The 24055-nt window shown below is 42.5% G+C and overlaps 1 protein-coding gene across 2 annotated transcripts in view; it reads left to right on the forward strand.

Annotated features, from left to right (window-relative positions):
- The window catches only part of GALNTL6 (polypeptide N-acetylgalactosaminyltransferase like 6), a 2249191-nt gene that overhangs the window by 1266200 nt on the left and 958936 nt on the right, over positions 1-24055 (forward strand). The gene's annotated exons all lie outside the window — the stretch shown is intronic.

Raw genomic sequence — 24055 nt, forward strand, 5'->3', positions numbered from 1 at the left:
TACACTACCCATTACTGGTTTGTTGCCCTAAATGTCCAATCAACTGAATTTAATTTCAGCCTTTGGCCTCCGCTTATGATGTCCCCAGAGTCCTTTGATGTCAATGTAGGATCATATTACATTGTTAACAGCTATGTATGTAGGTATGTGTACGGTGCCAAAGAACAAGGGGTTAAACCCATGCAGTGAGAATACGTCATTAGGCAGGCCAGTTGTTTTCCTGTGTAAAGTGATTGTAAATTATATTACATACAGCGCCAGGCAATGATCTTGTTAGTTATTTAAACAGCGCTATATGAAGAACACTCAATTTTCCATTGTATTTATTGTAATATATGTGTGAATGTTTGTTAGTACAGCGTTTTTGAGTTAGCTAATACGAAACCAATTTGGTAGTCTTTATCTTAAGAGAATTCTTTGACTACACTCAAAATAGAAACTGTTCGAAATCTAAAGAAAACCACAACAAAAGTCGTCATTGCCTATAAATATGTATCCCTCGGGCTTACAGTAGAAAAACTGACACTGTGATTGACATATTAAATGAATGACCATATAAACTAAAAGACTCTGGGAAGAAATTTGGTCAATAACCTGAACATTGTTCTCATTCATGACCCCATTTCCATACATATTGCTACTTTCAAGCCATTTGCTACAGTGCCAGCATTGCATTTGTGGCCTGTGTCAGATTGGCAGCCATTTGTTCTACTTCAGTCAAAACTTGCTACTCTTGACAATAAATCCACAATAGCTGCGTAAACCCTGCCCATGGGGTGCAATGCTGGGGCTGACACTTTCCAAAAGGTCATTGCCCATGTTTTAGATGAATATTTCTGTAGTCGAGCAATCAACTAGGTAGCCTTCTTGGCAGGATGGTGTGCACGTGCCCACGTGATGAGCTGTGCGAAGGGATTTTGTTTTCAGCAAGAAACAAAAACTTGAAATGCTTAAATGCAATTCTAAAAGCACGAAGATTGAAAGAGCGAATTCTTCTTGACATAAAAAGCGTTTTATTGCTATCAACAGAAATCTACGTTGACTTCACAGACACATATAGTTCCAAAACATGTTCCTTTCCATTTTTAAGGTCCAGTATCTTAAATCCGAACGGAATCATAGTGAGAAACATCCATACTAATTATAGCATATATATTATGGTGTTTTAGGGGGCGTTCCTATTAAAGAGGGTGTTCTTGCAGAGGTCTTCTACAGACAGTACAAGCGCAACTAGAACCTCAAGGCACTTTGTAAAATATAACTGTGATATGCAGAATGCAAGAGTCACATATTTATTAAAGCAAGCGTGTACACTTTGGTTGCTTTCTGCTCTGTGTAATACATTTCTACATTATCGTAAACTACTTACTTTGGGAGGAAATACGATCAGCATGAATAAAATGGATAACCTTGTTTTATGCACTACAGATTTTAATGTTTTGAGCAATAATAACTAGAGTAGAATCTGCAGATTTGTTAGAGTTTGCTTTCTTTCCAAGCATCAATTTTTAAAATGTCAAAGACGTGACCATATAATTTTCTTTGAACTGTATGATATGCAGCATTATTTGCTATTCTTACAATATGATTTTATTTTCTATGGCAAAAAGTTTGGTCACACACTCTACATAATTCGTTCTTCATAAAAACAATATAGCTCTGCTGATAGACGATTCAAGGATGGCATTTAATTACTTGATTTCAATTGCATTGAGTCGATCCCTATTAATTTGAAGTGATCACACATTTTGAAAAACATCTGGCATATTTGGTCAGCTTTATTCAGAATTGTACTGGTGTCTTCTCAAAGGAGAAGCCCTAAAGTCAAAATAAATTCAGGATTCTTGGACTTTCTTCTTAATATGTAATATTGAGGCAGAAGCAAACCCAAATCTTAATGTGTAAACATTAGGAGAACTTGAACAATCTTTACAAACTGCCTTTCCTTACTGTTAATTTGCTAAAGGTTGTGTCAGTCGCTACAATATTTTTAGCAAATGTGTGGACCCATCAGCCCCTCAAAATGGCAAGATTACGCTATCCTTTCAAAGATGGATGTGTCTCATTTACATTTTACATTTGCCTTTCCATACTTTATAAGAGCTTCTACATGCTTCTTCTCAGTCTTTGGTTTAAAAAAACACACACTATCACCTCCTTCGTATAATGCCAAGCAGGGCCGGCTTTATTACTGGTGGTGCCCTGTGCGACAGTTTATTGTGGCACCCCCTACCCCATGACCTCCTCCTCGGTTTCACTCACCATCAGCAAATGTGCACCTCATCTCTCCGTTGCTCCCCTTTCACATACATTCATGTGTTTTAAACCACTTGTAAAGGCTGGCTTCACTAATCCGCTCAGCTAACCACATAAAATATAGGGGCATATTTAAGAGCCCCTACCACCATTCTAACGCCACATTAACATCATTTTTTTTACGCTAATGTGGCGTTAGAAGGCCAAAAACACTGTGCCATATTTGCAAAGCAGTGCAATGCATGCATTGCTCCACTTTGTATTCCTTTGTGTTACATTATGCCTCCGCCCAACATAATGTATGCAAAGGTGACATTCCCCCATTAGGACAGGCCAAAAAAATGGCGCAAAGAAATCTGTCAGATTTCTTGTGTTATTTTTTCCAGCACTTTTAACGCCTCCTCAGAGCAGGCGTTAAAAGGAGGCTTCTGATGGTTACAATGGGCCAATGGGTGCTTTGCAGGATTAGCATCAACATTTTTTACGCTAATTCTGCAAAGCGCCAACTAGCATCAAACATTCTGACATTAGTCCCCTAACTACCGCCATGTTGCACCATATTTTAAATACAGCACACATATGGTGGCGTTAGGGAAATGTTAAGGGGGGGCAAGAAAAGTGGTGCAGCACTGTGTTCAGCGCCACTTTTTTCAAATATGCCCCACAGGGCAGTGCTTAATTTGTAAATAAAAAGGTGCCGGTTCCCAAAGCCCTCCTCTTAAACACGAGCCTGCTGCAATTAAATGTGTGAACACGGAATACAGAGGCAGCGTAATCCTGAAGCCATCTTGGGCCTCTTCAATCCATTTACAGGCACTCCCTGCCCCTTCAGATCACTCTTGCAGATTTCTGCTTTTTCTCATTGTGACGCTTTTTGTTTTTCTCTTCCTCCGTCTTTCCCATATGTTTTTTTCTTGCAGTAAATGCTTGAGGCAGAAAAATAAGCGCCGTCTCTCTAAAGTAAGTGCCGGTGCTCCACACCAGAAACAAGCACAAATTAAGCACTGCCATAGGGGCATATTTAAGAACCCCAAGTGCCATTCTAACTCCACATTAGTGTCCTTTCTTTACACTAATGTGGGGTTACAAGGCCAAAAACGCTGCACCATTTTTACAAAGAGGTGCAATGCATGCATTGCACCACTTTGTAACCCTTTGCGTTACTATATGCCTGCGCCAGGCATAATGCATGCAAAGGGGCATCCCGGCATTGGGGGGTGCAAAAAAATGACGCAAAGAAATCTTTCAGAGTAGGCATTAAAAGGAGGCTTTGTTACAATGGGCCTCTGGGTGCTTTGCATGATTAGGGTCAACATTTTTTAGGCTAATCCCGCAAAGTGCCGGACTAGCATAAAAAATTCTGACGCTAGTTCCCTAACTACCGCCACGGTGCACAGTATTTTAAATGTGATGCACACATGGTGGCGTTAGTGGGGGGGGGGCGCTAAGGGGTGCAAGAAAAATGGCCCTGCACTGTGTAGCGCCACTTTTCTTAAATATGCCCCATAGTTCTGTTTTTTGCAGCAGGCATATTAATCCTCCATGCTACTGTATGTTGAGTCAAAGCTGCCACTAGGCAAACTCCCATCTCTCTCTTTAGCAGGAACATTAATCACAAGAGGTATCTTGACATTTTAATTGTTTCCTGAAGGCTAAACGCACAACGAACTTTTCCCGCAGGTGCTTTTAAATCGCAAGTCTCGGAAGTTATTGCTAAACACAGCGCCCCCTGAGGGCAGAGCCCGGTGCGGTAGCACCGCTCGCACCGCCCAAAAGCCGGCCCTGATGCCAAGTGAGGTGCGATAGGAGAACTCCATTTGCACGGAAAATGATATCGACTTCCTCTGAGTGAAGGTAATGAAGCGCTAACTACAGGCAGCAGTGCGCCTGCAGTAAATTCATCCAAACTAAAATGTCAAGTGTGCGCCAGTGCCACAATTGTTCATTAATACATTAACAAAGGCGAGCGGGGACATAGCCTGCAGCTAGCCTACTGTTTTCTCCATTCACAACAATACGTTCATTATATTCCTTGGCGTGATATTATTACGAAACGGCTGCTTCACGCCGTATATTTTTGTCAAGCGTTTGGAAGCCTTCCGCAATATGCTTTCGTTCCCACAATACAGTTGCTATGCATCAAATGAGGTTATGTTTTACAGTAAGACATGCACGTCGGTCCAGTATGTTATTAGTATTAGCGAAATAGCAGGCTGCTGCTGACAGGCGACCTCAGGCGATTCACCCTCTAAACTAAATGTTATTCTCGTGTCTCCGGAACACAGAACGTATTTATGAAATATTTGTAGCGCTTTCGCCAAAGTGTTGGTGAAAATTAATAAACCTGTAGAAACTGCCTTGCGGTAAAATAGGCTGATAACATGACGCACTGTGGCACCGCTTAACAGGGAAAATATTATTTTAGAAAAAAGCTGCACACAATTTTACTAGAAATGTAAGAAATGCTACATTTAGGTACTATAGCCGAGCATGCTGTAAGGAAGTAAGCTTCATGCCCGATATTCTTTTTTGCTGTACGCAATTACTAAATATTCTCACTGCAATTGCATTCTAACTCACACTATAGAGGATATAGGGCTACATGTACCAAAGAAATGATTTGCGACCTGCAAATGTTGAACAGTGGCAATGACAATGTGTGTGATTCGCAAGGGGGTCGCAAATGCCCTACTTCATGAATATTCATGAGGTAGGTCGCAATTTGCGACCCCATTGGGAATGGCCGCCCTCACAGGGATGGTGGCTTGCTGGAGACAGCAGACCACCATGTCTGTGACCGCTTTTAAATAAAGCAGTTAAAAAAAAAAAAAATGCAGCCCGTTTTCCTTAAAGGAAAACGCGATGCATTTCAAAAACAAAACATGGAACGTTTTTGTCTAATTTTTTCAGAGCAGGCAGTGACCTGTAGGACCACTACCTGCTCTGAAAAAATGTTTTTACTGCCATTCACAAAAGGGAAGGGGTCCCATGGGGACCCCTTCCCGTTTGCGAATGGGTTAGCACCAGTGTGACACTGGTGCTAACTGCGATTGTTTTGCGACCGCATTCGCGGTCACAAAACAATCATACAAGGAGCTGCGACTCTCAATTAAGAAGGGAACACCCCTTCGAAATTGCGACTTGCAATCCCTTTTTGCAATTCGGTAAATAGTTAACCGAATTGCAAAAATGGGTTTCAACATACCGAAGTGCATTTTGCACATCGCAAATGGCCCAATTCGCTGTTTGCGATGTGCAAAATGCAACGTACATGTAGCTCATAGCGCCTAGCGATCATATATCTAGCAAAATAAAGGTGGAGATGGGAAAAGGCATTATTAGCACCAAAAAGAAGCGAGAGCTTCACTGACTGACGCAGTATTGCTTGAAATCGTGAAACTGAGACACTCACTGACAAGCTAACTGCATCCACAAATAAAAGGAAAATCTACAAGGCCGGGAATAAATTAATCCCTAAACTATGACTACATTTAATTTGAAGTATCTTCACAGCGCCTAGGGCCAAAGTTCTTGAGGGCCTTCAATAATATTTCATGTCACAGGCTACACACCCGCTGAGCATGACGCCTAGCAGTTTCCCGAGTGACTGTTCCACTAAACTGCAGCCTCACAGGGGGTCGTTGTACTGCATAAAAAGCTACTTGGAAGCTCTGAGCACTTATCTGCTCTCTTCTGGTTACATGTCAACATTGCATTTTCAAATGCCTGAAGCCCAAAAAGTACAACTCCAAATAGCAACAGAAACTGCAGGCACTAGCTAAATTCAAATAGACTATTGTAGATGTACTCGTAATTCACTGATGCTGGCTCTGCTCAACCACTCTTTGTGCAGTAGTTGAGCCCAGAGAACAATCCAAGCTACTATTCGATGCATCAATACCAGTTCATTGACAGTTGCATTAAAGTCCTGCTTAATCTGGCTAGCTGCAAAGGTGATTTATATCTGCCCCTAGCTGCGATTAACTCTATTTGTTTAGTTAGCTTCAGGCTAACTGTGTAGTCAGGCCAATTTCTATGAACATCATCTAATAGCTTCCCAAAAATCAATGGCCATTCAGATAATGTGTGTAGCAGTTTTGCTTTCTAAATATCTATTGATTTCCGAGATTAGATTTCGTGATTATGAAGCTCTTGGTGAACCTAGTTATTTTTTCTACAGGGCAGTTTACCCTTTGAACTTCGCTCCCAATGGTATGACCTCCGTAGCTTTGTGCTTTATGGGCTATTTGGCTCAACACTGTGTTCATAACTGTTACTTCTTCCACATAGACCACACTTAAAACACTCATACCCTGGCATCTAGTAGCCACAAAGTTCGGGATAAAATGGAAGCAGCAAATGCAACAGAGGTCTGTACAGCGGTGGTTGCTGTCACATTTAATAATTAAAAACAAATGATACAATCTGGTAATCTCACTTTAATGTCATAAGCTGTGTTGGAAATTGGGTACCTAGTTGGCACTGGTTTGCACCCTGTCGAAGTAGGAACCCTCACTCTAGTCAAGATAAGGGAGTCACACACCTAAAATAACCCCAGAACACCCCCTTGGTAGCTTGACACAAACAGTCCAGCTTATCTCAGAGGCAATGTGTAAAGTATTTGGGCACACACTCAGCAACCCAGTGAATCTATCACTGAAGTACTCCACACCAGTTTAGAAGAATAGACAATATTTATCTGAGTAAAACAAGACCAAAACAACAACATTTCAACATACACAAGTGAAGGTACACATTTTCAAAGATTAAATGTAGCATAGCGCTTAGAAACACAATAGTTCCAACTGAGACTATCCCAATGGCTTGATGGAGTCACTTTCAACAGTGCAGCACCACCTGCAAGGGAGCATGGCCGGCCACAGAGTTGTACAGACCCCAGGTAAAGTACTTTGGAAAGGTTTGAGGGAACAAAGAAGTTGTTCAGAGTCAGAGAGGTGAGATGCCGTTGGAACTGGTGCGGTGTTGGTTCCTTACTGCCACTGCAGAAGTGAGGTGTTGGTTCCTCACTGCTAGGCAGGGCAGGTGAGGTGTCTTTTACTTAAGATTGCAGCGGATGTGGTGTTGGAGGCACAGGGTCGGCTCCTTATGACAAGACGGGATCTATTAATCCAGCTGGTCAAAGGCATGAAGCGTCGACTTTGCGGTATCGCAATCACACCACGGGGCCACAGCTCCTGCAGCGGAGTCAGGTGCCACGGACATCAGTGGCATTGTACTCTGGTTTCATACTGTGGTGGGACTTCAGAGTTGTTGCAGCGGCATCAGGGCTGTGTTGTAGTTCACAGTCATTGCACTCAGTGGGGACCATAGCTCCGGTGCAGAGACAGAGGCGCGGGGTCAGACAGCACCACCGGTTCTGACGTAATTCTGGAAATTGATGAACTAGTTTCTTCCTTGTTGCACCGGGACTCACTCTCAAGGGACCAGGAACTGGATTTCCACTTGGCAAGTCAGGAGTCTCAGCAAGAGAGCCCAGACACTGGCAGGTTTAGTCTTTGATGTCCCTGAGACGTCTTAACAGGAGACAAGCTCAGTCCAAGCCCTTGCAGAACCTTTGGAAGTGGAATGTAGAAAGCAAAATCCAGTCCTTTCACTCCCAGGACAGAAGCAGCAAGCTGCAGTCAAGCACAATAAAGAAACAGGCAGAGTGGCAGTCCCTCCTACAGCATCCAGCTCTTCTTCCTAACAGTTTCACCAGACAGAAGGATTCTATCTATGCGGTGTTAGAGGCCCAATACTAATGCCCATTTCTGTCTTTGAAGTAGGCAAACTTCAAAGAGAAGTTCTTGTAATGTATAACACCCTGTCTTTCCCTGTCCTGGTGCCCGACACGCTACAGGGGGTTGGAGACTGCTTTGTGTGAAGGCAGGCACAACCATATTCAGGTCATGTGGGAGCACCTCCCATCATTCTAGCTGAGGAAGACCCATCAGACTGGTGATGGGCTTTCAGGATGCACAGGGCACACCTCATCTCCCTTTGTGTGACTGTCTAGAGTGAACACACAGCAGACCATCTGTCATCCTGATCCAGACGTCTATTCAGCAGGCAGGCAGAGGCACAGAATGGTTAAGCAAGAAAATGCCTACTTACTAAAAGTAGCATTTTCAAACTTACATTTAAAAAACTAACTTCACCAAAAGGCATATATTTAAACTGTGAGTTCAGAGACCCCAAACTCCAGAGCTCAATCTGCTCCCAATGTGAAACTACACTTAAAAGATATTTAAAGTTAATTCCCATGTTACCGTATGGCAGAGATACTCCGTGCAATAGTGATTTTTTTTAAGCAGTATTTCACTATTGGGACATGTACAACTCACCAGGACATGTCCTACCTTTTAAATATACTGCACACTGCCCATGGGACTGACTTAGGTCTACTTTAGGGGTGACTTACATGTATTAAATAGGGAGGGTTTGCGCATGCCAAGTGGGTCCACTTGCTCGTTCAAAATGTCAGTTTAAACCTTCACACATAGACACTGCAGTGGCAGGTGTGAGACCTGTTTACAAGGCTACTCATGTGGGTGGCACAATCAGTACTGCAGGCACACTAGTAGCATTTGATATAGAGGCCTTGGGCACACATGGAGCATTATACTAGGGACGTACTAATAAATCAAATATGCCAATCATGGATAAATTAATCAGCAATACAATTTAGACAGGAAGCATATGCACTTTAGCACTGGTTGGCAGTGATAAAGTTTCCAGAGTCCTAAAGCCAACAAAACAGACCACAAAATATAGGCAGAGGAAGGCAAAAGGTTTCAAGATAACCCTGCAAAAAGGACCAGGTCCAAAAAGCGGATAATGTATACTTGGGTCAAACACGCAAATGGTGATGGGCAGAATGCTTGTAGATCACCTAACTACTGACAATCACTTTGGGTAGCGTTCAACCCATCATTTTTCACCCACTGTGCCACTCTAGACAGAAGCCCATGTTATGCAAACCAGTACTGACCAAGCTCCTCTTGGAAACAGATATTCCATGAACTGCCAATAGAGCCCTCCCTCCCTCCCCCTCCAGAAGAGAACTAAAGCAACCTAAAACTGATTTCAGTCTTAGTAGGCCTTGTGACTGAGGTATAGCTTAGATGTCATAGCACAGGGAGAAAGGGGCCCAACTCTGAGCACATCCTTGGTGACTTAGTGAGCAAGATCAAACATGCAAATGATGATGGAAGACATGCTTGGAAATAGTCCACTGTTGAACATAACCACTAGCCGTCTGCCGATCAATTTTCACCTAAAGTTCAATTTTAGACAACTTACCTTATGTAAATCATTGCTTCTTAAGAACAGTACATCCATCTGCTGGGAAGACCCTTACTCCACCCCCCCAGAAGAGAACTCAAGGAAACCCAGGCTCCATGCAGCTCTAATAAGCCTTGGCTGCGAGGGATAGCTTCTATCCAACCGCAGATTGAGCAAGGGTCCTATTCCTGATCTTACATCAAGTGCCCAAGGCTATGTCCAGGTGAGAATTTGGAGCCCTTCCTTTAATGTTTTAATATTTGCATATTTGTTTCACTGATTTCACTCCTATTTAGGAGATATCTAATTGGTTTCTAAGCAATGCACTCTTTTACACTCTCTATAGAATGTATTTTTGCATAATGTAGGCAGCGTTGATCTTACCTGGATGTTGCTGTTTAATGAACATGTCAAACAATAAAAAGGCATCAATTGGTGCTCGGGTTCAGGGATAGCGGTATGATACTTTTTTGTTGATAGTGCACATAAAATGCTGTGCTTCCATTTACAATATAACTTAATGTAGCCTTACTTATACTGTATCTATAGTTGTGTATTGGGTATGTTGTGTGATGCCGAGTGTATGCGGTACATGGATCTGATGGATTGAATAAGATGCAGGGTTTCTGGCCCCGGAGCCAACATCTAGTCCTCTCCTAGTGCCTAGTACCTAAGTCTTTCACAAGGCACATCACTCACCGCATGCAGCAATACAATCAGGGCTCCCATGATGCATATCACAAAGCTCCTTTTAGGTACAACACCATGTGCTTGCCTGGGGTGCATCATCCACAGCGTTCCTAAGATGTATTGCAAGTGTTATGCTGCTGTGCATCAACTCGTGCTCCCCAGATGCACATCACCCTGAGACATTCGTTTTTCCTTCTGCACATCAACCTGTGAAGCTTTGAAGAGCAGAACCTTGTGACCACTGCTGCAAATCACCACGTGCTTAGTCTATGATTTTTATGCATACTGTTCTATTGGACTGCACACCCGTGTGCACCTATGCCTGCTTGCTTTTTTCGGCCTTTGTACATAGTTGTCTGTCTTTCTGGTGGACTTTTTACCTTCAAGTGGCTGCAAGTGCGTCGGTACGTCTGCATGTTCTGTGTGCATTTTGATCAGTACATTGTATGTGCCTTTGTTCATGCGCTACACTCAAACCGAGTGTTAATATTTATAATAGGAGGCAAGAAGTCTAAAAGTCTTAAACCACCCGTTTTAAATAATTTTGTTGATTTTTTGTCGAAATAATTCTGAATAATACTACATTGATTAAGTATTTGAACTCGAATTGTGATATCCTTAGGTATTAATGTGGTATTTTGGAGAGCAAAGGTTGGCTAGCATCAATAGAAAACGCATAGGGGAACCTGAGCATCCTGTGAGAATCCCACAAGGGAACAATGTTTATTCTTTATTTATTTGCATCAGTTCGGGCCAGCTCCTTCTGTGCAAATGTGTGTTTGCTTTACGTTTTTCATCTGTTATTTCCCTAACCTTTCCAATAGATTTCACCCACATGTCTTCATACATCAGTCACACACAGCCAAGCAGCATGCATACGATCCGTGCTGTGGGGACCCGGCAAACAGATGTCCTTTTAATTGCAGCAGAGATCTGTGGACTTTGCCAGCTGCGGAGTACACAGTGAAGACATAAAAGATGCCTTCTAATGCTGTCAGGCTTAGTAGTTCAGTACAGTGAACACAATCTGTTTCCTAACAAGAGATACTGAAAATCATCTCCTCATCTGTCTTCCCCATCCTGGTTGTAACTACATGAAGCATTACATTTCCTTCCTGCAGGCAAGTTGTGCATTTTTTTTTCCTGTGCATGTTAGAAACCCATGCAGAGCAGTGGAGAAACGAAACTTGAGGGTGCTCAAAGTACCTGAAAGGGCCCCTCTCCCCCAGCCGCCCATACCGAGGGGGACTACCTTGAGCTCGGGGGGCTCCCGCACTGCTGGGTCTGTGGGGGCTATTTTTACGCCACAGATGCAGAGCCTTGTACTGTGCCTTAGCCAGTGCCGGGTAAGTCTTTTAAATTGGGTCTGATTGTTGGCAGATTATCCAGAACAGACTTTTCTCGCTTCTCCCTACCCCCACAATATTCAGGTTTTGTCTCCACTAGCGAATGATACATGAGCGTGGTTGACATTGTAGTAGATTTATGTTTTTTGTCTTCGGGTGCGGGTATTCAAATAGCTGATGGTAAGGCTCAGTGAGTGTTGTGCTGTTTAATCAGACATATGGGGGGGTTTGTGTTACATACTTTAAACTTGTCAGGAGAGGGTAAGCTCATATCACTCGAGGCTATGTTCTACTTCTGCCTCCTGACCTGTTGGTTTCTGCCACTATCTAGCTCTATGATGTAGCTTTCTTGAATCCTGCATCTCTCACTGTACTGAACTGGCCAGGTAATAGCTGAAGACTGATGCCATGAATTATAATACATGGAGAGAAGTGCAATACTTGGCATAGGGTAGAGAAGGCACTGTCTTTTAGGACTCTAACAAGAAAGATTGCGACTCAGAGTAAAGAAAGTTACTGTTAATGAATCAAGTATGTACCCCTCTTATTGAACAATGATAATCCTCAAAACCTTTTCCCGTTGCCAGGGCAAAGGAACATCACACCCTCTCTAAGAGCCAAGAGCTGTAAAATAAAACGATATTTAATTATCGTTTTATTTTACAGCTGCTGGCTCAGCCAGCATCATGTGCCGGGAGGGATCGGGGCTGGGCCAAGGGTAGTGTTGGGGGAGGAGCAGGGGAGGAGCAGAAAGTGCACCTAAGTGTGCATGTGTGTTTGGCTGGCCATCTTAAACACAGGCTCATTTAGGTTTCTCCAACCTGACTGTGTTAAATAGCCAGGCTGGAGAAACTGCACAGACCCAGGGTTGTGTCTAAGCGTACGTCCAAGCCACTCAGACCAACCCCGACACCGCTTTCATGCTAGGTTTAGCAAAAAAGCAGTGCCAGTATTGCTGAGAAGCCTGTGTTGGTGTCCCAGTGAATGCTGGGACACCAGAAGAGAAGAGGAGAGCGCCGTTCATGAAGGTACTTTTTTTTTTTTAATATAATATTTTTTTTGTATTTCTCCCCCACATTACCATCCCCATGCCCATCCCTCTACCCACGTCCTCCCCTCCTCGTGAGATCTGCAGCAGCTGCTGCATTGCCCATTGCTTTTACAGCAATTATAAGACATGGCTTGACACCTGAGTCTTCCATTGTATTAATCTGATACTTCAATAACTGATATACAAGTTTGAAGTTTTGTCTTTTTGAAAACAGATTCAGTACACTCCATTTCTCTCACGTCCTTTTTTCATTGACATACTTTTTCATGTACTTCTGAAGTGGTCTGGATTGATTTCCTAGGACAAATTCTTCTGATCAAACCTCCAACAATTTTGACCATGGAAAAATACCATGAATTACGGGTTCACAAGTGGACATTGGCAAGTTAGCATTTATTTCTACCAATATATGCCCTATTCCCTGGGGACCTTTTGGGGAATTCACTGTTAATACATAGGACTGTGCTATCCCTGTGTAAAAGCCTGTCTCTAATTTCTATATTACAGTTGAGTTGTGACATCTGTAGTAACATGTAATAATGAAATTACATACCCGCTCAACCGGAATAAGTTATTGCAGTTGAGTTGTGACATAATGACTGATGCAGGAGCCAGCACCCTAGGTAAAGCACAGGTCACAGAGCCTAATAGCATCTGCAGTTTGAACAACAGGGAGAACAGTTTTTTCCACCTTCTGATCTGTTTTTCTGAAATGAACAGTGATGAGCAGAAAGGAGATATTAATGGCAACTTGTTTGTTTTTGCATGGTGTAAGTTACGAGAGGGAAGAAAGAATCTGCATGTTCCTACAAATTCTATGCTAATGCATATTGTTAATTTGACCTGCATTAAACTGATTCGAATAACCATTTGCAGCAATATTTTGGTGTGTTAAATTTTAAAGTACATGTTTTGGTTTCATTCCTCATGTAGGTAATCATACTATCTATTTCATGTGAAAGAAGAAGAAACTAAGAATGAAAGTGGCTTTGGGAAGGTTGATGGTTTGCCCATGAGTTGTAAAGAATAAAATATCCTCTGCCCTAAATTATAAGGATTCTGCAAGTGAGTTCGAAATTCTATGAACTGATAAAGAAACTCAGTTTTCAGCCTTGTTCCTTTATACAGTTATGGAGAACTTTGAGGACTTCAAATATCCTTATTATGTATGGCTGTGCATGCCACCACTGATGGGCACTCACATCTTTCATCCCCTCCACTACTCATTCCAAAGTCAACCTGAAAGTAATAGTACATACCTACATAGATGATAACTTAACACATGTGCATCTTCACACACAGTTCCACACGAAGGGCTCCTCAGTGACGGGGATCCGTGTATAGCCCCAAACAGAAACACTGGACGCTGGTGGACTGCACTTCCTGGTTATTTGTTTGGGGGGGGGGGGGGAAGGGAGGGATTGGGGGTGTATTGAAACAGTAGCATGTTATATTCATTTTATTTCCTTACTACCACCGACTACTTTACAAATTGGTACTTTATACTGTTCTGTTATCCCATTACTGGTTTACTATGTAAACCAACATATGTGTTGCTACCAAAATGCAATAAAGTTTGTGAAAAAATAAATAAATAATGTATGGCTGGGGACACTGTTTCATATATAATCTCACAGAAACAAAGCAAACTAGTGCTACCCAGGCCTATATGATTTGTTATTACCATTTCTGGCAGTAACAATGCTTTGACCACTTGTAATGAGGGCCTGTGTGTGCAAACACATTTGTTCTGCCTGCCAAATACATCCTTGCATTTCAAATAAGAACACAGCATAGAAGGGCAAAGTGGCAATAGCAGTCTCATGGAGAATACCAGCATCCTTTAGTCTGTGACAAAAAAATCATAAACACGCAAATTGTCCTATTGCTTGGCCAACAAATTACAACGATAAACAACTAGAATTTCTCCTGTATTTTAAAATATTCAGAAGGAGGAATTCTGTTTATCTGGCATGCTTTTAAAAAGCACATCTCAGATGCGAGATATAACTCTCGAGCTAAAGCAAATAACGCAGATTTAATAATAAAAATACTGTGTGTTGAACCTGGGAAGTTGCTCTCAAAGGAAATGCTTTATTAAGTGTTACTCCTAATTTATTACCTTTAATATGAAAAACAGAGTGCTAAAAATATAACAATGCATGAGCAATATAAATATGAAAATAACATGAATGACAAGATAATATGCTAAATGAGGAGACGGTTCTTAGTGGAAAGAAATAGGTATTCCTGAAGAAAGTATTAATAAATTCCTTTAAATGTGAGCTTCAGTTTTTATAATACTAGGATGATATAGGATGATAGCGTTAATCCAGATCCTAAACTAGTGCATTTATAAAGGTCAGAAGTAAAACTAGAATAAACATTGTTTAACGAGTCTATGAAAAAAGACACAATAATTACATTCATAATTGAATCAGGTACATTATAACTTACTGTAGCTACTTGCTTACCCTAACTCAGCAAAACTTAAGTCCCAAGAAAAATGCATTGTCTGGTGATCACACCCATCTTCTTGGCCGATGTAATTTAATTTTCTCTTTCATATAGCCCCGGTTATGTCCATATGAGACGTGTGACTTGTTAGAGTTTTGAGGTCATTGAAAAATCTCCAGTTTCTGGAGGAAACTGTAAATATGGAGTAGAATCCACCAGCAGAATTTCCTTCACACTACTATACCTATTGTGTAGGAACGTCGCCTCTAGATTCCCCTCTGCATTTATACTTTCCTCTAGAAACTGGAGGATTTTCACTTCCCTCCAAAATCCAAATGAGGCCCTAGCACATTTACAGGAATAACATGAAATTTGGTGCACATTTTAACACAAGGCCAGTAGCTGTTAAAGACCTAAAATACATGCGTTCTACTGGGAGTCATAGAAGCAATTCATACTGTTTGCTGTTCAAAATGTGTTTAGTAATTAGAACAAGGCCCTTCGAATACGACATCGTATACTTTAGGTCCTACTACTGCCCGGCCTAATGTTGTCAGGAGTTTATGAGATAAAAATGAGATAATACTATGAAATAGTTTAGGAAAATGTGTTGCCCAGCTCGTTGCTATATTTACCTGTGCAGTGATGTAAATGGTTGAATCCAGATAAACCAACTAAGGATTGCCCTTCGAGACTATGGCCCTCATTATGATCTCAGCTGTAAAAACCGCCGAGATCAGTGCTGGTGGTCAAGAGAAGACTGCCAGCGCGACTATCCCCCGCCCCCCGCAGACCGTATAATGTTTTCCCCGTCGGCCCAGCAGGGAAAAGGGCCGTAACATTGACAGCGGCTCCAAATGCAACAGCCGCCAATGTTGGTGTGCGGCAGGTGCAGTAGCACCCATCACGCAGATTTACGGGCGGTGACCTGCACAATGGGGCACTGCACGGGGGCCCAGGAGCACCCCTTCCACCAGCCTTGCCCTGGCGGGTTCAAGCTGGTGGAAAAGGGGATAATTATCCGAAGGGCAGCGCTGCCCTGTCAGACAATGATTTCCTTTACCGTCAGGCTGCCTGTGCGCTGTAGCCTGGCGGTGGAGGAGGGCCGCCACAGGCAGCCCTCCCTGTGTGCATCATATGGCGGTTCAGACCGCCATGCCGGTGGCGGTCTTTGCCGCTGCCCCCGACATGGCGGTCTGAGCCGCTGGTGTTCATAATGCCCCCCATGTCTATTATCTGAGAAAGGTTAATAAGTTATTATTTTGCATGTCAAATTGTCAAAGGAAGAGCAAAGAGGAAAGGAGTCATTGAACCCATATGTCCTCATATTTGTTGGCTTTCAGTCCAGTGCATTCACTTTGTTGCATAGCTTAATATACAGTTTCGTGGTGTACATTGGTCAGCTATTCAATTAGTTTTGTTTTATGAGGTGACTGTAAAACAGGTATAAGTTTCCAAGTGACCTTTTAGAACTTTGCATGAAAATAGTTTAAAAAAATTTAGGGCCACCAGAGCAAGAGAGGGGTGAGGGGGAGTGGTGGTATTAGGAGAACCACAGGCCCAGGAGCCTTGGGTGTAGAGAATATGAAGGAAGGGGCAGACAAGAGTAGGAGCGGGACCCTCTACCTTGCAATGCAAGGAGTGTTGTTATGATTCCGATCTTTCTGTCCATGGCATTGTTCTGTATTACACATTGTGGGCTGTTTATATGTTATTTCATTGAGATTTAAATATTAATGTGTGTAGTCCCAGTCCCATTATAGAGGCCATTGCCCAAAGTGAGAGAGCAGGTGAAGGTAGGTAGGAAAGGGGGTGGGGACCCCTTTTGGAAATGGTTATTCTGGGATTTGTTTTGCATATGTGCTTGAGAAGAATTCCTGATGGCAGCTGAAGCCGCGGGTGGATTTGATCTGTGCGTTTTTGGCAACTTTTTTGCTTGTTTTCCAAGCTGGTTCGATAATGGATGAACATTTCTGAGTAATATCTAGCAAGTTTTCTCCCAGGACTGATCAAGGACTGTGGTATTCTTCAAATAGAAATATACACTTCTTATCCATTATTATAGGAGACTGTGTGCAACGTTTTCAATTGATTTCCCAATGTAAAGGCATCCTTACTGAGATGATGTGTTTCCATCTCTGGACTCATTCATCTAAGTGAGGTTCTGAGATCCTCTCTGCCTGATATGGTTGCTGTTGTGGATGTAACTCCTAGATGCCGACCGCTGGGATGCTTTTGTCGATCCTTGGGATGCTTTTGTTAATCTTTGATAACCTGATGTGATAAAAGATAATGTTCCTTTGCAGAATCGGGGTGGTCTTATCCTCAAGAATAGATGAGCTAATGCATATCTACCAATAAGACAGCAATTCTGGACAGCAAATCAGGTAATCTAATCAACTAAAGACATCTTCTAGAGATGAGTACACGTAAAAGAATATGAAAGTTTCTTAAAATATTAAAGTGCATTACAGAAGGCAAAAATATAGCCAGTCTCAAAATCTGTCAAATGATTATAATGAATGACATATAGCATAATTAGGATAAAGCTCAATGAATTGCAGAAATCAGTTGTCAATAATAAATGCAACATGAGACATAAAGTCCCCCCTCAAGCAGATGCATAAAATATTCCAAGTCTAATGTAATGCACCAAATCAAATAACGCCTGCTCGCTAAGAATCAGGAATGTAACCTAAATATTGGAAAGTTGGTCAGCCAAAATCGTACTGCTTTCAACTTGAGCACATTTTTATAATAAAATGTGCAGTGAAATTTGCACTGCCAACATAAGATCACAAAACAAATATAACATATCACCATCTGATACCAACCCCTAACACCATCCTCCAAATGAATATTGATGTGTTACTCCCTGACCTAATGTCATCGGATGTGACAGTACAAACCTAGTTACACCAAACAATGATAGGATCATTGAAAGAATAGGTCCTCTGATACACACAGGCAAGAAGGACCGTGAATGGTTGCTTTTTAGAATACAGCTTCCTCCAAGGCTTACGAAGAACAACGTGTCATTACAGAGCATTAGAGCATACTTGACTGAGGTGTCTGTGAGAAAAAAATCATGGCCACCTTTAAAATTCAACTTGGAGTCAAGTTCTAGCTCGGCCAGTGCTAAGAAAGGTTTTTTGGTAAAGTGCAATGTTGTTTTTAATGCAAATTTCCATGAATCTTAGTAAATAATATTTTTCATGAAACCATGTCTAACACTTATAATTAGGCCTACATTTTCATGCGATTCTCATGTGTTGCCTACTGAAGTGAGAGAGTACATGATGAGGGAGTGTTTGAGATATAAATATCTAGGGATGAAAGTTTATTTTTCTTGCGTAATGAGCCCCCTTTCTTTACTTTGTGGCATTGTTGTTGTAGTTAATGAATTCTTCCTGTGAGAAATTGGGTTGTTGGTTGAAAGGCTTGTGAGCCCTGGTCAAGAAGCAACCACAATCATTGTTAGGGTACGGCACAAACCAACCTTAAATGAACCTGTGCTCAGCCCTCTGGTATCTTAGTACAGAGCAACCCAGCTCAACTTAAAGGCAATGTATCAAGTATTTGTGCAACACTTCAAACAGTAATAAAGTGAAAACACCACACAAAATTAAGTTATAAAAATACAACTTTCTGTATTAAATAAAACAAAAACAAAATAACAGAAATCCAATTAGTAGAACTGGAGGTATTACATTTTAAACATTTGTCTAATAATAACACCTAAAAACATTAGGAGCCTGATTACATCCTTGGCGGAGGAGAGACTCCGTCACAAACATGACAGATATCCCATCCGCTGTATTACAAATTCCATAGGATGTATTTGTCAAATTTGTGATGGAGTAATCCCCTCCACCAAGGTTGTAGTCAGGCCCAAAGTGCCAACTGTGGATATGTGGTTTCTCCACACCAGTACAAAGTTCCAAGTTGAGGCTGGCCATTAATGAGTGTAGGATGGCTATTATGACCCAGTTGGCCCGCTGAACAAAGTACCTAAAATACTGGTTTGCAGAGCATTGCAAATATCCTCTTCAAAGATGCGTTGTGCAGCTGAAGCGATGCTTCAGATGTGAGATGCAGTCAGACTAAGATCCGAGGGCCTGCATTGTCATTGAGGACCCTGTTGATGGGACTTGAGATGTGAAGTCCGTGTGTTGGGGATCCGTCATGCAACAAAAAGTGATGCAGGTTTCAGAAGAGCTGTGAGGCAGCGATGGAGAGTATGGAGTCATCAAGAAGGCTACCATAGGTGAGGCATACAATGGCCTGTGCCGAGAACGCATTGCGCAGTCGGGGTGATGCAGCAGTTTCAAAGAGTTGTGATGCGGATCTTTGTTATGGGTCCAATCCATGCAGCAGCAGCAATGTATTGGTTCTGCTCGAGTTTGCATCACGCAGAAGAGGGGAGGCATTGGTTCTGCTGGGCAGACATAGGTTGGCAGAGCACCTTAGACTCTCTTCCAGTAGTGTTACAAAGCCCCCCACAGCCTCCATGGTGTGGGTGGCCAGAGTTACAGGGGAGCCGCTCAGCACAGTACTCTAACCTGAGCCTCCTGAGTGAGTCTGAGGGGAGCCTCATTGTACTGCGCAGAGGGGCCCCCTCCTGTTATGTTGTGCTACTGCCCTCTTTCAGGGGTCCAGGACTGGGGTTGCACTAGTTGGCAGGGTAGACTTACTGATGGCAGACTCCAGGTGCAGGTGAAAGGTTGTTTGAAGCCTGTTATGTCCCTGACGCTTCAGATCAGTAATACGGTGGGTGGTGAATTCCACTCCACTCATGGACCGCGCTCCATTTAGAGCGCGTAGTTCCGGAAAACTGTCTAGTTTTTTTCTCACTCGTGCTTGCAAATGTTAACTTTGCAAGCACATTGTAGCAAAATCTTACTCCAGACCCCATACCGGCGAGATTTCTCAACATGGAGAGTTGCGGATAGTCAATTCCGCTCACGCTGAGAAACCTTTTGTTCGTGTTAAGGAAGCTGCCGTGTGGTGCCATTCATGTTGATTTAACAGCCTAGGCCAAACACTTGCTGCTAAAATTAAGCATGAACCGCATGACTTAACACACTCTGCTGCTTTGTGGAAATCCACAGAGCATGGTAGAGTGTTTTGATCACTTCACAAAGTTCTGCGTAACAGAACTCCGTGAACTCTGCCTAGGCCTATTCAGGAGTCCAGACAACTAGCCATTGGAGTCACTCTGGGTTTTGGATTTAAGAGATGAAGATCCAGCACTTCTCACCTAGGCAAGAGGGCAGCAGGCAGCAGTTCAGCACAGTGCTGCACCCATTCCTTCAGACCAGCAGTCCAACAGAGCGGAAATCTATCCTGGCTGCAGATTACCAGCTACCGACGGTTTGCAGCCTTTTTTTGTGGAGACAGGACACAGCCTAGTCATGTGTAAGCAGGTCTGAGTCCAGCTCCTCTCTTCCGTCCTGCCAGTGATGGCCCATCCAGCCACACCTAAGATCCCCATTGTGTGTGGTGTCTAGGAGGAATATTCAAAGCCCAACTGTCACACACACCCAGTTATGTGATCCAGAGACAGGCTGTGGGCACCAAGGCAAGAAAATGCCAACGTTCTAAAAGTGGCATATTTAGAATTGTAATTTAAAATCTTACTTCACCATAAGTGAAGGGGTTAGCAATTCCTATGTTCAAAGTATGCTTATAAAATGCAATAAGGTAATTGCAATGTTATCCTAGGAGTAGTGAAAAGTGAATTTAAGAGTTTTTCACCACCAGGACATTTAAATTTAAAAGTGCATCCTATTTTTTAAATAAAATGCCGCCTGCCCTCTTGGCTGTCCATGGCCTACCCTAGGGGTGACAAATTTGGGCCTAGCAAAGGGTTAACTTTGACAGGCCAACATGGCAGTTAAAAATGCACACACATGCTTTGCAATGGCAGGCCTGAGACATGTTTAGAGTGCTACTTAGGTGGGTTGTACAATCAGTGTTGCAGGCCCACTAGTAGCATTTTTATATTTGTATTTGACATTTATAGAGAACAGCTAGGCTGCATATTTGAACCCAGAAAAACTCCTGCTGAAGACTGGGAGGTGGTGCATTTCAAAATCACGTATAAAAAGACAGGAAGATTGGAGGGTCTGTTAATATATTGCGGTCCTGACCCTAGAAAGCAATTTATTGCAAATTGGTACCAAGTAATGGAGCCTGTAATATCATTTAATAATTTGACTATTCTGTGGGATTTTGACCTTCGTTTAGAGGAGAAACATGATCCGGAAACACTGGCTCACCTTTGGCCTAACTCAATTGGTTAAGACCTCGACCCATGTAGCAGAATATATCCTAGATAACGTCATCTCCATTCACGTGACTTTGACTATGCAAGTGTTCGGTGTTAGATAGCACTGACCATAGTGTAATCTTGTTTGAGATTCATGAGAGACGTGGGCAGGAACTTAAGGAAAACACAGTTAAGAGCACCAGAAACTGGGGTAAAATTAAAGGGGGTGATTTTGCCCATGGCTTGGAAAATAGTAAGGAAAAGGATCCTCTTGGCACATGCCCTCTTTAATGACTGGGTCAGTTCAGTGGTGGAAGAGGTTGTCCCCATAAGGAGACTATTCTCCAAGAGCAGGAAGAAACCCTGGGTGCAAGAGTTTTCTAAGGAGATCAAGGAGCTCTACAAGCAGTGTAGGAGGCAGGAATGGAGATGCAAACTGTACCCAAATCAGGAAAATAAAATAAAACTCAGGGAGCTCACTCGTAAATTCAAGTCTACAATTTTTACAGCTAAATCTGCCTTTTATGCCCAGAGGATAAGGTCGGCTATTAATGTCCCCAAAGAATTGTTTAATATGGTGTCCACCTTTAGGGCAGCCCTGATGCAACAGGAGGTTGAAAATTCTCAAAATGTTTTGTGGCAGAGTTTTTTAAAGCAAAGATCTTGAAGGTTCATGCAGAATTTGAGATCCCGTTTGATAGTTCTGATGTAGCAGGATCTCAGTCTCTAGATGGTGAGGAAGGGTGGGGGGGAGCTTAAGACAAACCTAGCTAAAGGTGCTTAAATAGTTTCTCCCCACTGCCTTCTTCTAAGACTAAGACCTTATTACTTGGCACAACTTTGGGCTCTCCAGACGATCCATGCCCTCCTAGGATCTTGCAGTTGTTTCTGGATCTTATGTTCGAAGACTTTGAGAAGATCTTTTCTGAGTCCTAGAGTCAGGAATGTACTCGCAAAAGTGGAAGAAGACAGTGGTCATCCCTTTGAAGAAGCAATTAGGTGGAGGGCCCAGCGATTTGAAAAATCTTCACCTTATCTCATTGCTACTGACCCTTGCCAAGATTCTCAAGAAGCATATCATTAAGGAATATCTTTATGATTTGGAGCTCTAGGACCCATTGCAGAATGGGTTCTGGAAGAACCATAGTACAGAATCTGCCCTGACTTCCACTACAGATTTTATTTGTAGGCAAGTGGATCGATGGTGGGCTGTTCTGGTCCTGTTAGACCTGTTGGGAGCTTTCAACACCCTTTCTCCATCTGTGTTGGGTACAAGCTTCAGAAGGCCAGGCTGTAGAACAGGGCCCAACTGATGGAGTCTTTCTTAGTGGACAGGACTATTGCAGTTAGCTGCAGTGACTTCATAGCAGCCTCCTTTCATCTTCAGTGAGGGTTTCACAGAGGGTCATCCTTAAGCCATACCTTATTCAATCTGTATGTTGTCCCTTTGGCAAAATTGGTACGCTCTTTCGCTTCCAATTTTTATCCTATGTAGATGATACCCAGATCATCGTGTCTATTGTAGATGACTGGGAGGAGGTAGCAGACAGGTTTGAAAGGAGTATGGGAGAAGCCAGGAGATGGATGAGAGGGAATTGGCTGAAATAAACAGGGAGACATGCTGTTCAGAATGGATGGTTCTATTGGGAATAATTGTTGGTGGCTAGAAAACTGTGGCAAATTATCTGGTCCAGTGAGGTCAGCCAAAAAACTGAGTGTGATGATTCAAAATATGCTGTCATTTGACACCAAGGTTAATAGAACGGTAAGTTCCTGTTTCTGGATGATCAGAATTTTAAAGAAATTACTGGGCTATCTTCCTAAAGAGCTCAGGGTGGCAGTGGCCATTGCTCTTATCACCTCGCGTTTAGATCACTGCAACTCCCTGTATTTTAATGTCAACCAACTATCTTCAAATAAACTCCAAATCATACTGAATATGCCACTTTTTTGGACCTGGGACTCCCAAGACATTGCTGTGTGAGGGATGGTCTAAGATCTTTGCACTGCTGCCAGTTAAAAAGCACATTGCCTTCAAAGAACTTTGTTTGATGCATAAGGCCATTTATTTGCAGGGGTCTCAATGCCTTAGGTCGACCCTAATATCGGTATACACCTATAAGGACTCTGAGAACAGCAACACAGTTTAGGATGATAGTGCCAAGAAGCAGGAAAGCAAGATGTGGTGATTGTGGCTTTACTGCAGCGGAAGCCAGATTGTGGAATTCTCTTCTTGGTTATACTATGTGTTTGAGCCCACACCTGCAATTTCATGAGCAGGTATTTTTTTTTTTTTTCAATTTAGTTTCCAGTCAAATGGTCTGTGTGCTTGATGTTTGTTTCAGGTTTGATGGTTCCATCCCCACATGCCCGCTGCCTCGAAGTGCTTTCATGCCTTTTTGGTCTAAACATGTTTGATAAATGTCAAATGCAAATACAGAATGTTAGAAATGGAGTCTCTAGTTGGCAGAGGTATACACCCTTGTCTAAGTAGGGATCACAATGAGTCAGGGTAAGTGACACACAATCCAAATTATCCTGTGCTCACCCTCTGGTAGCTTGGCACTGAGCATTCAGGCTTAACTTAGAAGGCAATGTGTAAATGATTTGTGCAATAAATCATACAGTAACACTGTGAAAACGCCACAAAAATACACCACACAGGTTTAGAAAAATATATGATATTTATCTAGTTAAATT

This window comes from Pleurodeles waltl, chromosome 1_2, assembly GCF_031143425.1.
Source record: "Pleurodeles waltl isolate 20211129_DDA chromosome 1_2, aPleWal1.hap1.20221129, whole genome shotgun sequence".
NCBI classification, from domain to species: domain Eukaryota; kingdom Metazoa; phylum Chordata; class Amphibia; order Caudata; family Salamandridae; genus Pleurodeles; species Pleurodeles waltl.